We start from the raw sequence: 14,238 nt of genomic DNA, 5'->3' as shown, positions 1-14,238 counted from the left end.
GAATACCACAATGGAGTGGTCACTCAGCTAGAGCCAGACATACTGGAATATGAGGTCATGTGGGCCTTAGGATGCATTATAGTGAAGGTGATAGAATTTCAGCTGAGCTATTTCAAATCCTAAAAGATGATGCTATTAAAATGCTGCACTCAGTATGCAAGCAAATTTGGAAAACTCAGCAATGGCCACAGGACTGGAAAAGGTCAGTTTTGTTCCAATCCCAAAGAAAGACAATGCCAAAGAATGTTCAAACTACTACACAATTGTGCTCATTTCACATGCTAGCAAGGTATTGCTCAACTCCTTCAAGGTAGGCTTCACTAGTATGTGAACCCAAGAACTTAACAGATGTTCAAGCTGGATTTACAAAAGGCATAGGAACCAGGGATCAAACTGCTAATATCCAGTGGGTCATAAAGAAAGCAAGGGAATTCCATAAAAACATCTACTTCTGCTTCATTGTCTATGCTAAAGCCTTTGTGTGGTTCAAAACAAACTGTGGAAAATTCTTAAAGAGATGAGAATATCAGACCACCTTATCTACCTCCTGAGAAACCTGTACACAGGTCAAGAAACAACAGTTAAAACCAGACATGGAACAACAGACTGGTTCAAAATTCGGAAAGGTGTATGTCAAGGCTGTATATTGTCACCTTGCTTATTTAAATTATATGCAGAATACAGCATGCAAAATGCTGGGTTGGATGAAGCATAAACTGGAATCAGGATTGCAGGGAAAAGTATCAATAACTTCAGATGATATCGTCCTAATGTCAGAAAGTGAAGAGGAATTAAAGAGCCTATTGATGAGGGTGAAAGAGGAGAATGAAAAAGCTGGCTTAAAACTAAGCATTCAGAAAACTAAGATCATGGCATCTGGTCCCATCACTTCATGGCAAATATATGGGAAAGAATGGAAACGGTGACAGATCTCATTTTCTTGAGCTCCAAAGTCACTGTGGATGATGACTTTAGCCATGAAATTAAAAGATGTTTGCTTCTTGGAAGAAAAGCAATGACAATCCTAGACAGCAAATTAAAAAGCAGAGACATCATTTTGCCAACCAAAGTCCATCTAGTCAAAGCTATGGTTTTTCCAGTAGTCATGTATGGATGTGAGAGTTGGATCATTAAGAAGGCTAAGCACTGAAGAATTGATGCTTTTGAACTGTGGTGTTGGAGAAGACTTTTGAGAGTACCTTGGACTGCAAGGAAATGAAACCAGTCAATCTTAAAGGAAATCAACACTGACTATTCATTGGAAGGACTGATACTGAAGCTGAAACTCCAGTACTTTGGCTACCTGATATGAAGAGCCGACTCATTAGAAAAGACTCTAATGCTGGAAAAGATTGAGAGCAGGAAGAGAAGGAGATAACAGAGGATGAGATGGTTAGATGCCATCACTGACTCAATGGACATGAGTTTGAGCAAGCTCCAGAAGATGGTGATGGACAAGGAAGCCTGGTGTGCTGCAGTCCATGGGGTAGGAAAGAGTCAGACATGACTGAGTGACTGAAAACAACAAATCATACAATTCAGCATTCTTACATTCATACTAAGTTACTTCAATCATATCCAGCTCTTTGTAACCCCATGGACTATAGCCCATCAAGCTCCTCTGTCCATGGAATTCTCCAGGCAATAATACTGGAGTGGGTAGCCATTCCCTTCTCCAGGGATCTTCCCAACCCAGAGATCAGACCCAGGTGTCCTGCATTGCAGGCATATTCCTTACACTCTGGGCCACCAGGGAAGTCCTTACTTCTCTGTGTCTGTGTGTGTACTTATATTCAGAAGAATTAAAAACAGGGTCTCAAAGAGGTAGTTGCACACCAGTGTTCATAGTAGCACTGTTCCCAATAGCCAGTAGGTGGAAGCTACTCAAACGTCCTTTGATAGATGAACAAATCAGAGGATATACATACAATGGATTATCATTCAGTCTTAAGAAGAGAGGAAATCCTGTAACATGCTACAACACAGGTGAATTTTGAACATATTATGCTAACTAAATTAGATCAGTCACAAAGATTTTCCACTTATATGAGATAGCTTAAGCTGTCAAATTCAAAGACACTGAAAATAGAATGGTGATGTACACCCATGGTGGATTCATGTCAATGTATGGCAAAACCAATACAGTATTGTAAAGTAAAATAAAGTATTAAAAAAAAATAGAATGGTGATTACCTGGGAGTGTGTGTGGACGGGGTTGGTGGAAGGCACTTCTGTTTAATAAGAGTAGTATTTCACATTTGCAGGATGAAAAAGTTCCAGAGATCTGTTTCATCATGTTGTGAATGTACAGAACTCTGCTTAACTATACACTTCAGTTCAGTCGCTCAGTCGTGTCCAACTCTTTGCAACTCCATGAATCACAGCATGCCAGGCCTCCCTGTCCATCACCAACTCCCGGAGTTCACCCAAACTCATGTGCATTGAGTCAGTGATACCATCCAGCCATCTCATCCTCTGTCTCCCCCTTCTCCTCCTGCCCCCAATCCCTCCCAGCATCAAGGTCTTTTCCAATGAGTCAACTCTTTGCATGAGGTGGCCAAAGTATTGGAGTTTCAGCTTCAGCATCAGTCCTCCCAATGAACACCCAGAACTGATCTCCTTTAGGATGGACTGGTTGGATCTCCTTGCAGTCCAAGGGACTCTCAAGAGTCTTCTCCAACACCACAGTTCAAAAGCATCAATTCTTCGGTGCTCAGCTTTCTTTACAGTCCGACTCTCACATCCATACATGACCACTGGAATAACCATAGCCTTGACTAGATGGACCTTTGTTGGCAAAGTAGTATCTCTGCTTTTTAATATGCTATCTTAAACATGCCTAATTTCATGTTGTTTGTATTTTTGGCAGAATGAAAAAGTTATTAAAAACCTAGAAATATGGAAATAGAAGGTGAAGAAAATGAAAACAAAATGGTGCTGGTTTTTATTTTTACATGGTTTCTTTCAATAGTTAAACAATATTTTGATTTGACTATTTCCACTCATCTATTATTAGTATATAATTCATAGATGTGACAACTGGGATTCAGAGCCAGATCCACCTGCCACCAGGCCTGGTTCTCACTCCTGTGCTGTGCTTCTGGAAAATCATTTCAGAAAATATTTACCAAAATAATCTCAATAGTTACATAATTTTATAATTTTATGATATATTGTTTTGTCAAAGGATATAATCTAGCTGCATCTGTATATCACCATTCATCTTAAATGGATATTTGATTTTCATTCCTTAAACATGTTTGTTGGGGTTATTTTATATAATCTAGTGGATATTTTATATGTTTTCCAAAGATATAAGATAGTGCAAGAAACAAACATTTAGAAAACAAAGTTTGAATTCCATTTTCTAGAAAAATAGATATTTGAGTAAATAATTAAGGTCATGTTAATAAACTTGAATTTATAAATACTCAAATCAAAGACGACCTGCCTATGGATATTTGCTGTCCATATTTCTTACATTAAAATACAACAACACAGAGATCAGACATGAAAATTCCCCAACAAGACAAAACCAGTTAAGCCGTGTAAGCCAAACTTAATCTAGCTTAGTTCAGAAATGTAAGTAAAATTTGACGTAGGTTATTTCTTATAAATTCTTCTAATGATCATAAACAAAACTTAAGTTGTCCTCCTAAAATCGTGTAAGATGATCACTTTTAATGATTCCCTTGCTGTGTAGAAGCTCCCATTGTAGTAACCACCAATCACTGTAGAAGTGAAGCAGCTTCCTGGTCCCCTCTGTATACATTGCCCTGGAACACCCGCCTCTGGGCCTCGCACTACTTCTGGGTTTGAAGTGTCTCTGTTCCAAACAGTTTGCTTTTGCTCAAAATATTTGCACCAAGTAAAGTTTCCTAATTTTTTTCTTTTGATACTTAGATAGTAGTTACAAACAATATTTGCATTATGGTGGCTCTGCAGCTTTTTTGGAAAACATTTAAAAATAAAATTAAAATATGATCTAAGACATAAAAACAAAACAACTAACCAGGGACTTGCCTGGTGGTCCAGTAGTTAAGACTTCACCTTCCAGGGCAGGAAGCGGGGGTTTGATTCCTTGTCTGGGAACTAAGATCCCACATGCATTGTGGCAAAAAAAAAAAAAAAAAAAACCACCACCAACAACACAAAACCACAAGATAAAGCACAAGGAGTACTGTAACAAACGCACTGAAGACTAAAAATGCTCCTCATCCAAAAAAAAAAAAAAAAATCCTTAAAAAACAGCTAACCAGTGCAAATAGAAAAATGAAATAGTGAAAGTTTGAATGAGGAGCATGCAGTTACTGAAAATGTGTACTGTTTTCTATGTGCCCTGGAACACTGAGGAAAAATTGCTGTTATTTGTTTTACAATGTAGAGAAGGGCATGGAACAACCAATAAAGCTCTTCTAACACTGTATATCCATTCTGAGGTCATGCTGCGCTTGCGGAAGAGGGAAATAGCTTTTGAACATTATTCCTGTGTGTTCTTCGTTGTTCGTACTGTAATTTTCTAACTGATACGATAATGATTGTTTTAAGACATGTACTATTTTGTTCTCTTCATTATCTCTGAAAATTGCCCTCCATTCTTAAAAGCCAATTAGATTTTCTTAAGTTGCATAAACTAAAAAAACAAAAAAGAGGTCATTTTCTAGTCTGCTGTGGGGCAGGAGATGTCAAGGGAGTGAGGAAGGGAAGGATAAGGAGAGTTTGAGGAAAGGCAGAAACTGCATCTGTGGAGGTTAGTATAAATATATCTGCCACAATCCTCTATCTGACTTCTGATTTCTACCCTTAGTCCTCATCCTTTTAGCATCTCCAGTGACCTACCTAAAGGGCAAACTGGATTTTACCTGTCTTCTGCTTGAAAACCAATCACCATCTTCTTATCAAACTTAAAATCCAAAACTCTTGTTACCCTACTGCTGCTAAGTCGCTTCAGTCATGTCTGACTCTGTGCGACCCCATAGATGGCAGCCTACCAGGCTCCCCGTCCCTGGGATTCTCCAGGCAAGAACACTGGAGTGGGTTGCCATTTCCTTCTCCAATGCATGAAAGTGAAAAGTGAAAGTGAAGTAGCTCAGTCGTGTCCGACTCTTAGTGACCCCATGGACTACAGCCTACCAGGCTCCTCCGTCCATGGGATTCTCCAGGCAAGAGTACTGGAGTGGGGTACCATTGCCTTCTCTATGTCACCCTACTGGGGCCACAATAGTTTGGCTTATGCCTTCCTCCCCAGCCTCATTTCCATTCAGTATCTTTTATGATCAGCCCATGAAAGTCACCTTGTCTTCCTTTTATTTTCTCTGACACAGTAAAGTCTTTTCCACCTGTCTGGAACACTCCTTCCTACAAACTTTATCCTGCTCCATTCATAGCTGAACCATTCTTTAAGCTTCAGTTTAAAGGTAGACTCCTCCAAATGTGTCAAATTATTCTATCCAATGTGGGTCCAAGTATCCCTCTTCATTATCCTCTCTATCATATCGCTCTGTTTGTTGAGTAAATTATTTCTAACCCAGTTGCTCATTATTCATTTGTATGTTCATTTATTTTTATCTCCCTCACTATAAACCCTATGATTACCTTGATCACATGAGTAAATGCATGTTTGCACATTTTTCAAAATTTCTCATAACAGTGAGATAATCTGCTGCCTAATAACTGGCTCAGGTGGAGTCTAAATTTGTAAACTTGACTTCATTAGCACCACCTAATTGAGATATCATGGACTGGAGATATCATGGATTGGAGGTCCTACAAAACAAATGTGTTGGTAGCTTAGCTACAAAATCTCCCTTCTCCTCCTAGCTGTAGGAGTAAAAGAAGGGTGGAATAACGCAAGAGATGAAGGGTCAGATGCCTCAGAGCTGCAGAAGATACAGTGATACGTCTTGAGTGCTCATGGTTCATTTAACTCATCACCTCCTCCAGTTGAAAAAAAGAGACAGAAGGATTTGAAGTCTTTAGAACTGGTAAAACTCCTTTTTCAAACTGTTGGTCCAAAAGAGCACCCATTTCCTTGAAGATTTATGGCTTATAATCTCTATCCTCTGCAGGTTGTGGAAGAATGGGCTATTCATGCTATCTAGAAATTTTAAAGTCAATTTGTTATTTTATTCAATATTTGAACAGTTCTTCACAATCCAGGGTCTTCATCCCCCGCTCCTGTCTCTCTCGCTTTCTCTCTCATTGCCCCTCTCTGTCTCTCTTTGTTCTGTCTCCTTACTTTCTTTCTTGTAGAATGCTATCTCCTGAAAAACAAACAAGCAAGCAAAAATGAACCCTTTTTGACTATACAGGCATTGGGTATAGCATACAACCTACACTGAACTATTAAGAATTTTTTTTCACTTAGTTGAAAAGTTGTACATGTTTTTGTGTTTTCTTGATCTTAAAAGCTTCCCCCAAACCATGATGCTTTAGAGATGCTAGAGGACTCAGTAACAAACCATCCAGAAGATGAAATCAAAGCAAATCAAAACAAAAGGACTGACCAGCTATATAACACTCTAGGATGTTAAAGAGCAGGCACCAAAGACCTTCTCCATCTGTTTAGTGGTGTTAATTGGTTCCAGAGAAAGACTGGCTGCAGGTATACACATGGTCAGCTGACCACCCATTACAGGCTTGATTCAGTAAACAGATCCAAAGTGGTTCTGTGTGCAGAGCTTTACACAATCTTTTTCTGAAATAAGGTTTTTCTTTTAATTTATATATAAAACAAAAGTGTCTATATTTACTAAATTAGTTTATAGCTCACGGAATGTTTAATAGAATAAAGTGGTTAAAGTCACTTTATTTAAAGTTTGTTATCATAGTTTTCTCTTTCATTAATGTTCTGAACAACTTGCAGTAAAAAATGAAGAAAATTAATAGTATTCTTGCAAGGAATTTGATAGAGCATTTAAAAAGGAGAATTAATGAGAATGTTTTATTTCTATAATTAGCCAAGACAGGTACATTCTGAAAAGGTATTTCTTTTTCCACCCCCAAATTTTGGCAATTACAATAAATGAGCAAAGAACATTCCTTTGTTATTATTCTTTTTGTTGATAAAGTTAGGAGAAGTGATTGAAGCCAAATTCCCCCAGTGACTTAAGAAGATAAGGTCTTTTTTGGGGTTTGAAGGTTATGGAAGTGTCCATTTTAATTTCTTTAAATAAATCATACATCTAGAAGTTATGAATAAAAGTTATCTCATTACCTATTTTATGAAAATCAATGAGGAAATATACATTGGTTATTTTTTACCAAAAACCTATTTTATAAACTAGAAAATGCCTAGAGTGTACTGGGAACCAGTTGTGTTTATAAGCAAATTAGTATCAAGAACTTTGAAGGATATAGTTTTATGCTAATTGTAGCTAACCAGGTGTTCTGCTGATTTCACTGACGCTAGACATGAGACTTCTGAATTGGAGACGAAGTACTTACTATTCATACCATGGAAACAGCATGAACATGGCATACTTGTGTAGATTCTCCTAGTTCCCCAACTTACGTAGGTGTGATGCCAACAGGTCCACATGGATGCCACATGTGAGGCAGGTATACAGCACACTGAGGAGTTAGACACGCAACCTGAATCTTTTTATAATGGGCACAAGCAAGCCTGGCTTTTGTTCAGGAAGAAGACATTATCTTTATTACACTGAACAGAAGGAAAATCTGCCCTTTGCTCTGAATGGAGGGAACATAGTATTTTTCAAGGTCGTTCACTATACACACATCTTTGAAAAGACAATCTGGGACAAAAGGGCAGTTTCTGCTTGTAAAATGTGCAGAAACACAAGAAGCTGATGTTTTCTGACCATCAGGAGTGATGGAGGCAGCTATTTAGGTAAATCACAATTGTATAAAATGTAACTTAATAGATTTTGCTGAGACATTTTACCCTCTTTTAAAGCATATATTCAGTGAATGATAAAGAAACAACCTCATTCCATAGCAGTGCTAAAAGTAAAAATAGAATTGCTTATTTCTTATGAATCCATGGTAATTTGTGTTTAATTTTATTTGATTCTAGATATTAAAGAACTTTATTAAACCAGTGAGTAAATAAATAGGTGCTCTAATTAGTCTGGTATTTATACTGGTACAATCTCCAAAAACTCTTGGTAGTCTATCACTAGGTCTTTGATGCTAATGTTTTGAGACAGAGACTAATTTAGAACCTCCTAGCACAATTTTTATAGGCCCTCCCATATAATCTCTTTATTGTAAAATCAACTGATTTGGAATGTTAGTTACACCTGTAGACTCCTGTCACAGAAGTACCTAGAGTAACACGTGAATAATGGGAAGAATGTTTACTTACGGAACGGGCAGGGTTTAGGGACTACCCTAGAATTCTGCCCACAACACCCGCCTCACAGATTTCTGAAAGTGTCAGAACTTTAGCACACTTCTATGTATTGTACAGTGTGCTAGGAAGTATTTCAAAATAAATCACAGGCATCTTATAACTAGTGTTGAGGTACCTTATAGCCAGGTGACTATTAGCTACTTCTGTGACCCACTTGGGTCACCTTAATCTCTGAAATGGCTCAACAGACCTGCTCGGGCCTAGGGTCCAGCTCTCCTGGGTGCACCACACAACTCTCTCAAATCATTTCTCCATCTCCCATTTCCCATCTGCCACAGATCAATAGATGAGCCCCACTCACTTTGCTGCTGCTAAGTCGCTTCAGTCATGTCTGACTGTGCGATCCAGTAGACAGTAGCCCACCGGGCTCCCCCGTCCCTGGGATTCTCCAGGCAAGAACACTGGAGTGGGTTGCCATTTCCTTCTCCAGTGCATGAAAGTGAAAAGTGAAAGGGAAGTTGCTTAGTCGTGTCCGACTCTTCGGGACCCCATGGACAGAAGCCTGCCAGACTCCTCCACCCATGGGGTTTCCCAGGCAAGAGTACTGGAGTGGGGTGCCATTCTACTCACTTTAGACCTCTCCATTTCTGGGAGAAATCATTTTCTCTTCTCTCAAGCTGTTTTCAAGGCTTTCTTCTTCCTGTGTTTCTCTCTGGGAGACCCTGCTTACACCTGATGTAAGAACAGTGACCTTGGAAGAGCTTTTGCAAATACTTCTGAGATAAAGCAATTTATGAAAGGACCTTAAATATTTTAATAGACCAGGGAAAGAATTATAATGTAACAGAACAAAAGTACTTCAGGGGAGGGACAAATTAGGAGTAGGGGATTAAAAAACCACTGTACATAAAGTAGATAAGCAACAAGGATTTACTGTATAGCACAGGGAATTATATTTAATATCTTGTAATAGCCTATAATTGAATATAATCAGAAAAAATAGCTGAACCACATACTGTGCACCTGTAACTAACCCAGTGTTGTGAAACAACTATACTTCAATAAAAAGAGAAAAATTAACATATCAGATTATCAGATCAAAGATAGTTTTATATTGCTGAATGAAGTTGAGGTTGATTCCTTTGGTTTGGGCAACTAAAAGTGGATTGAACCATGGTCCAGGGAGAACTGACAGTCTGGTCTAGGACTTGAGCTTTAAGCATCTGTACATAACAGAGCTGTATATGGATATTGCCTGAGAACAAAAGGACTACAAAATAAAAAGTTTTGAAGGAATTTAAAAAATAAACTTTAAAAGTAACAATATTTTGGGACTTCCCTGGCAGTCCATTGGAAGACTGCACTTTCGGTGCAGGGAACATGAGTTAGACGCCTGGTTAGGGAATGAAGATCCCACATGCCCTGTGGCATGGCCAAAGTAAGAATATTATTATTATTTATTATACTATATTTATTGTTTTAATTTATCTCATCAATAATTTATTATTTATTTTAATACACTATTTATTTAGAATGTTTATATTATGATATTAAATTAAAATAATTATTATAAATTATAGTGATATATTTTTATTTATAATACTGTTATTAAAAAAATAATATTTTGAGTATAATAGATAGTTTAGAACCAGAAGGTTCATATTAGTATCGGTATGGTTCTCAGAGGAGCCTCTGAGCTCACCCAGCAGAGCTGACATTACTCCATGTGCTTCTCTGTTGACTCATCACTGCTGTGTGCTCTGATTAAGTTGGAAAATATTTTATTTTTAAAAGCTAATAATTTAATTTACAGGAGGGCTTCTAGAGAAAGACAAATATAGCATATTCTTGCCTGTCCAACAGGCCAATTCTTACTGACTTTTTAAGTCTGAACTTCTTTATTGACTTCTGCTTCTTAAACCTTTTCCATCTTGCCCAGAACCTTTCTGCAGCCTGAACCTCCACTGTACCTGATCTATCCTCCTCAGCTTAGAAACTACCAAAGTTTTTATAGTCAGTTGTTAGCTTGTCCCTTGTCCATCCAGATGGTTTTCACCTCTGTATTCATAACCTCTAGTTTGATGTCTTGCACACAATATGCACTGGAAAGAATTGTTCAATCAATAATTAATTTACAAATGAGAAAGGTCCATGATTGAGGGGAGGAAATGAGTACATGAGGGATAAGCATCCCTTTGGGGAGAGAAGGAGGAACATCTTTGCTTCTATAAAAAAAAAAAAAAAACTAGTAATAAGAAAGTAGTAGAGCAGATGTAAAGGGATTCATTCCTGTTGGACTCTGTGTTTTTATGGCAAAATTGAGGGGGAGATACAACAGCTGGAAGAGTGTGTTAAAAATCATTTAAAAGCTTTAAAAATGTAGTTTAAGTTTAAAATAGTCATGGGATATGGAAGAAAGACATACCTTAGAAACACAGACAACAATTTCTCATTGACGTTAAGAACCTTTCTGCAGCTGGATGACATTAATTTTTAAAACGACAATGCAACAGGACTCACACCACTTGGGGGAGGTAGGAAGGGAGATACTCACCATTCAGTAAACAGGCACTGTCCTGAGTAGGTAGGAGGCCATGGTGTACATACGTACAAATATGCTCAGACAGGGATAGTTTCTGACATTGTCTATTCACAGTTCATGGACCGCTTAGAAGAAAAGAACGTAAGCAATTAATTCTTGAGAGTTTCTCCACTAACAGATGTCTGGCACTCAACCAGATGCCATAATTTTTGAAAAATATGCAAGGAATAGGAAATCAGTGTAACACAATTCTAATAGTAAAACAGCAGACAGTCTGTAGTAATGAGGAGGGTCCAAGTTTCTAGAACAAGGGTCTTCCGAAGGAGGTTATGTAAAATTGCTTTTGGTCGAAAAGTGTGGCATGAGTTAAAATTTTCTACCAAATACTAGATTTGGGTTGCTGTTTATTCCATCAGCAAATTAATTTGGGTTGTGGGAGAGTCCTGAATAGTTATCACATTTACTTTTCATAAAATTGGATAAATATTATTTTGCATAACTTTGGAATAATATTTTATAAATGTGAAATTTTTACCAAAAAATATGTTCCATACCTCTTCATGCTTGAAAAATATGACTGATAAAAGTTACTAAATATTTCCGTTTTCCTTTTTACCTAAAGGGAAGTAACTGAGGAGATTCATCTTTAGAATTGCAAACAGCTGGATAATCAGCACCAAGTTCTTATCTCTTGCGTAAGTTGCAAGTTGAAAAATGAATGCTTGTTATCTTTTTTGTGCATCCTTAAAGAGGGTCTGAAAGTGATTTATAGTTTCATAATTAGTTATTTATGAAAATTGATAAAATTCTACTGGGGACTTATGAACATATTAGCAACTTCCAACATAAAACAAGATCTTTCTTCCATTACTATGTTCCAATAATTTTAAGATATGCAACAACCCACATATTTTTTTCTGGAACATTCTAATTGAATAAGTCATTCAATGAATTTAAATTATTTTCCATGATCTCTCCTCTAACTCATTTTTTTTTTTACTTGTAAACTCATATTATTTACTACTGAGCTACAGTATATACACCAGAGGGTCTTTTATTCTGGTAAATGCATAATATATTTTAGCTTACTAAGAAATATATTAAGAGGAAAAAATATTGTTACTCATTACCATGGCCAAGGACTCAATAGAAGGTGAAGTCCAAATCCATGTTTCTTTTTATTGTAGAAAGTGATTTCCTGGCTTCTTAGCTTAACAGGTACAAAATAAGAAGAGTCTCCATTTTATCCTTCCACTTAACACTATGACTTTGGGGTTATAGATACATTTTTATCCACACAGAAATTTCTCTTCCTTACGTCCAATGTGTAATAACTGCATGAAGGAAATATGAGAAATTATTTCAATTAAATTGTAGTAAAAGAAGTACAATATCTCCTAACCAGCCCCATATAAGTATCCTTTCAAGTTGGAAACCGTTTCAGTGGAGAATGAGGATCAGAATTCCCCAACTGTCCACACTTAGTCACACCTATACATGAAAAGTATCTCTTTAGTGCCAGGGCATCAGAGAGATGAAAGATGGGAAGACCAGAGAATTCTTGTTCTCAAACACACATCATTAGTTGTATCTCCAGGACTCTAAACTTGGGAGCATGTCTTCTGATCCCTCAAAGAGGACTCTATGAAGAGGGCTCACTTTCCAGTTTCACATTATGAGCCAACCCAGAGCAGAAGAAAACAAATATACTCTTAATCAATCCAATGAAACTTACATATGCTGTAACATCTTTTCTCCCAGTTCATTAATGTAAATACCTCTGCATAACCAATGAATTTGGGTATTTCTGCATTCACTGTGCACCATAGTGAATAGCAAGTTGATAACCTGTCAAGCCAGAAACCCAGAGTCATAGACAATGAGTCTTTATATCAAAAGGAATGACTTTTCTCATGGGAAATTATAGTAGAGGGCACAGTAGAGATAGGGAGATGATCTGAACAGGGCTATGGTGATAATTACAGTACTGATTGCTGACATTTACCAGTGGTTTTCTTTGTGCTATGTAATATGCTAGACTCATAAAATTTATATATATATATATATATATATATATATATATATATATATATATATATGCAGTATAGTCAATGGGGTTGTAAAGAGTTGAAAACAACTCAGATTTGTTGAACAGAAACAAATACTAATGGCTGATTAGCCTTGTTCTACAGCAGAAAACAATATAACATTGTAAAACAATAATCCTGCAATTTAAGAAAGTAAATTTTTAAAAGATATCTTTACTGACAGTGGTTTTCATTTCTACATTTATCCATATCTGTTCTCTCAACCTCCTGAATGTGCCTTTAGTTTTCTCACTCTGCTTCTTTTCTGGTTAAAGTTTTTATCTTCCCCTCTCACACTGATGTGTAAGAGTACATTTTGTTCTTTGTGATAAATGCTCCCTTTTCATTCCAGTTCTCAGCTCAGAGTTTACTGTTCCTTTTCTCTGATCTGAATTGCCCCTTAATAGTATATTATAGGAACCAAGAATATTTGTGAAGTTAGCTTTTCCGAAAAAGCATTAAAAACAAAGATGAGATGGGAGATTGGTTTTATTATGTTTTGTAATGGCTAGAAAATGTTGTTTGGATAGCTGCAAATGGCATGATAAACTTTCAATTGTTTTTAATTGTTCTAAATATGCATGAAGCCTTAGAATTTTGTTATTTTTGAACGGGGCAGAAATTACATCATCTACATGAGCAAATAATCATATGCTGAGGGCTTCAGAAGAATCAGGCAGGAGCCGCAGAAAGTACTCTCCCCCACCCTCACCCCCAGGCCAAGTAAGGATAAAGGAAATCAAAGATTGAAAGTCTCAGAGAAATTTGATAACTTTTGTATCTTTTTTATATTGTGAACTTGGCAGGTTTGATGAGGCCCACTGGTTTTCCTACATACTTAAGAATTTGGTCTAGGCAGATGCATGTTGTTCAGAGAAGTAACCTGAAGCTGATTGCTGTCAGAAAATCTGGGTAGTGTGTGTATGCTGTAACTTCAGTCATGTTCGACTCTGTGACCCTATGGACTGTAGACTTCCAGGCTTCTCTGTCCAAGGGATTCTCTAGCAAGAATACCTGAGTGGGTTGCCATGCCTTCCTCCAGGGGATCTTCCCTACCCAGGGATCAAACCCACATCTCTTATGTCTCCTGCATTGGCAGGCAGGTTCTTTACCACTGAGCTGTCAGGGAAACCCTAAATCTGGGTAGAGCTAATATAAAGATCGAACTGATGGAACTGTTAATGAGAGTTGCAGGTATTTTTGTTAACTGTTAGGGACTGCATTATATAATATGGGACCTTACATTTTGCTTTATTTCGTGTCTTTTCTTTTTCACAGAATATATTATATAC

Source organism: Capricornis sumatraensis, chromosome 4 (genome assembly GCF_032405125.1).
Source record: "Capricornis sumatraensis isolate serow.1 chromosome 4, serow.2, whole genome shotgun sequence".
NCBI lineage: Eukaryota > Metazoa > Chordata > Mammalia > Artiodactyla > Bovidae > Capricornis > Capricornis sumatraensis.
Note: the sequence above shows the minus strand (reverse complement) of the source record.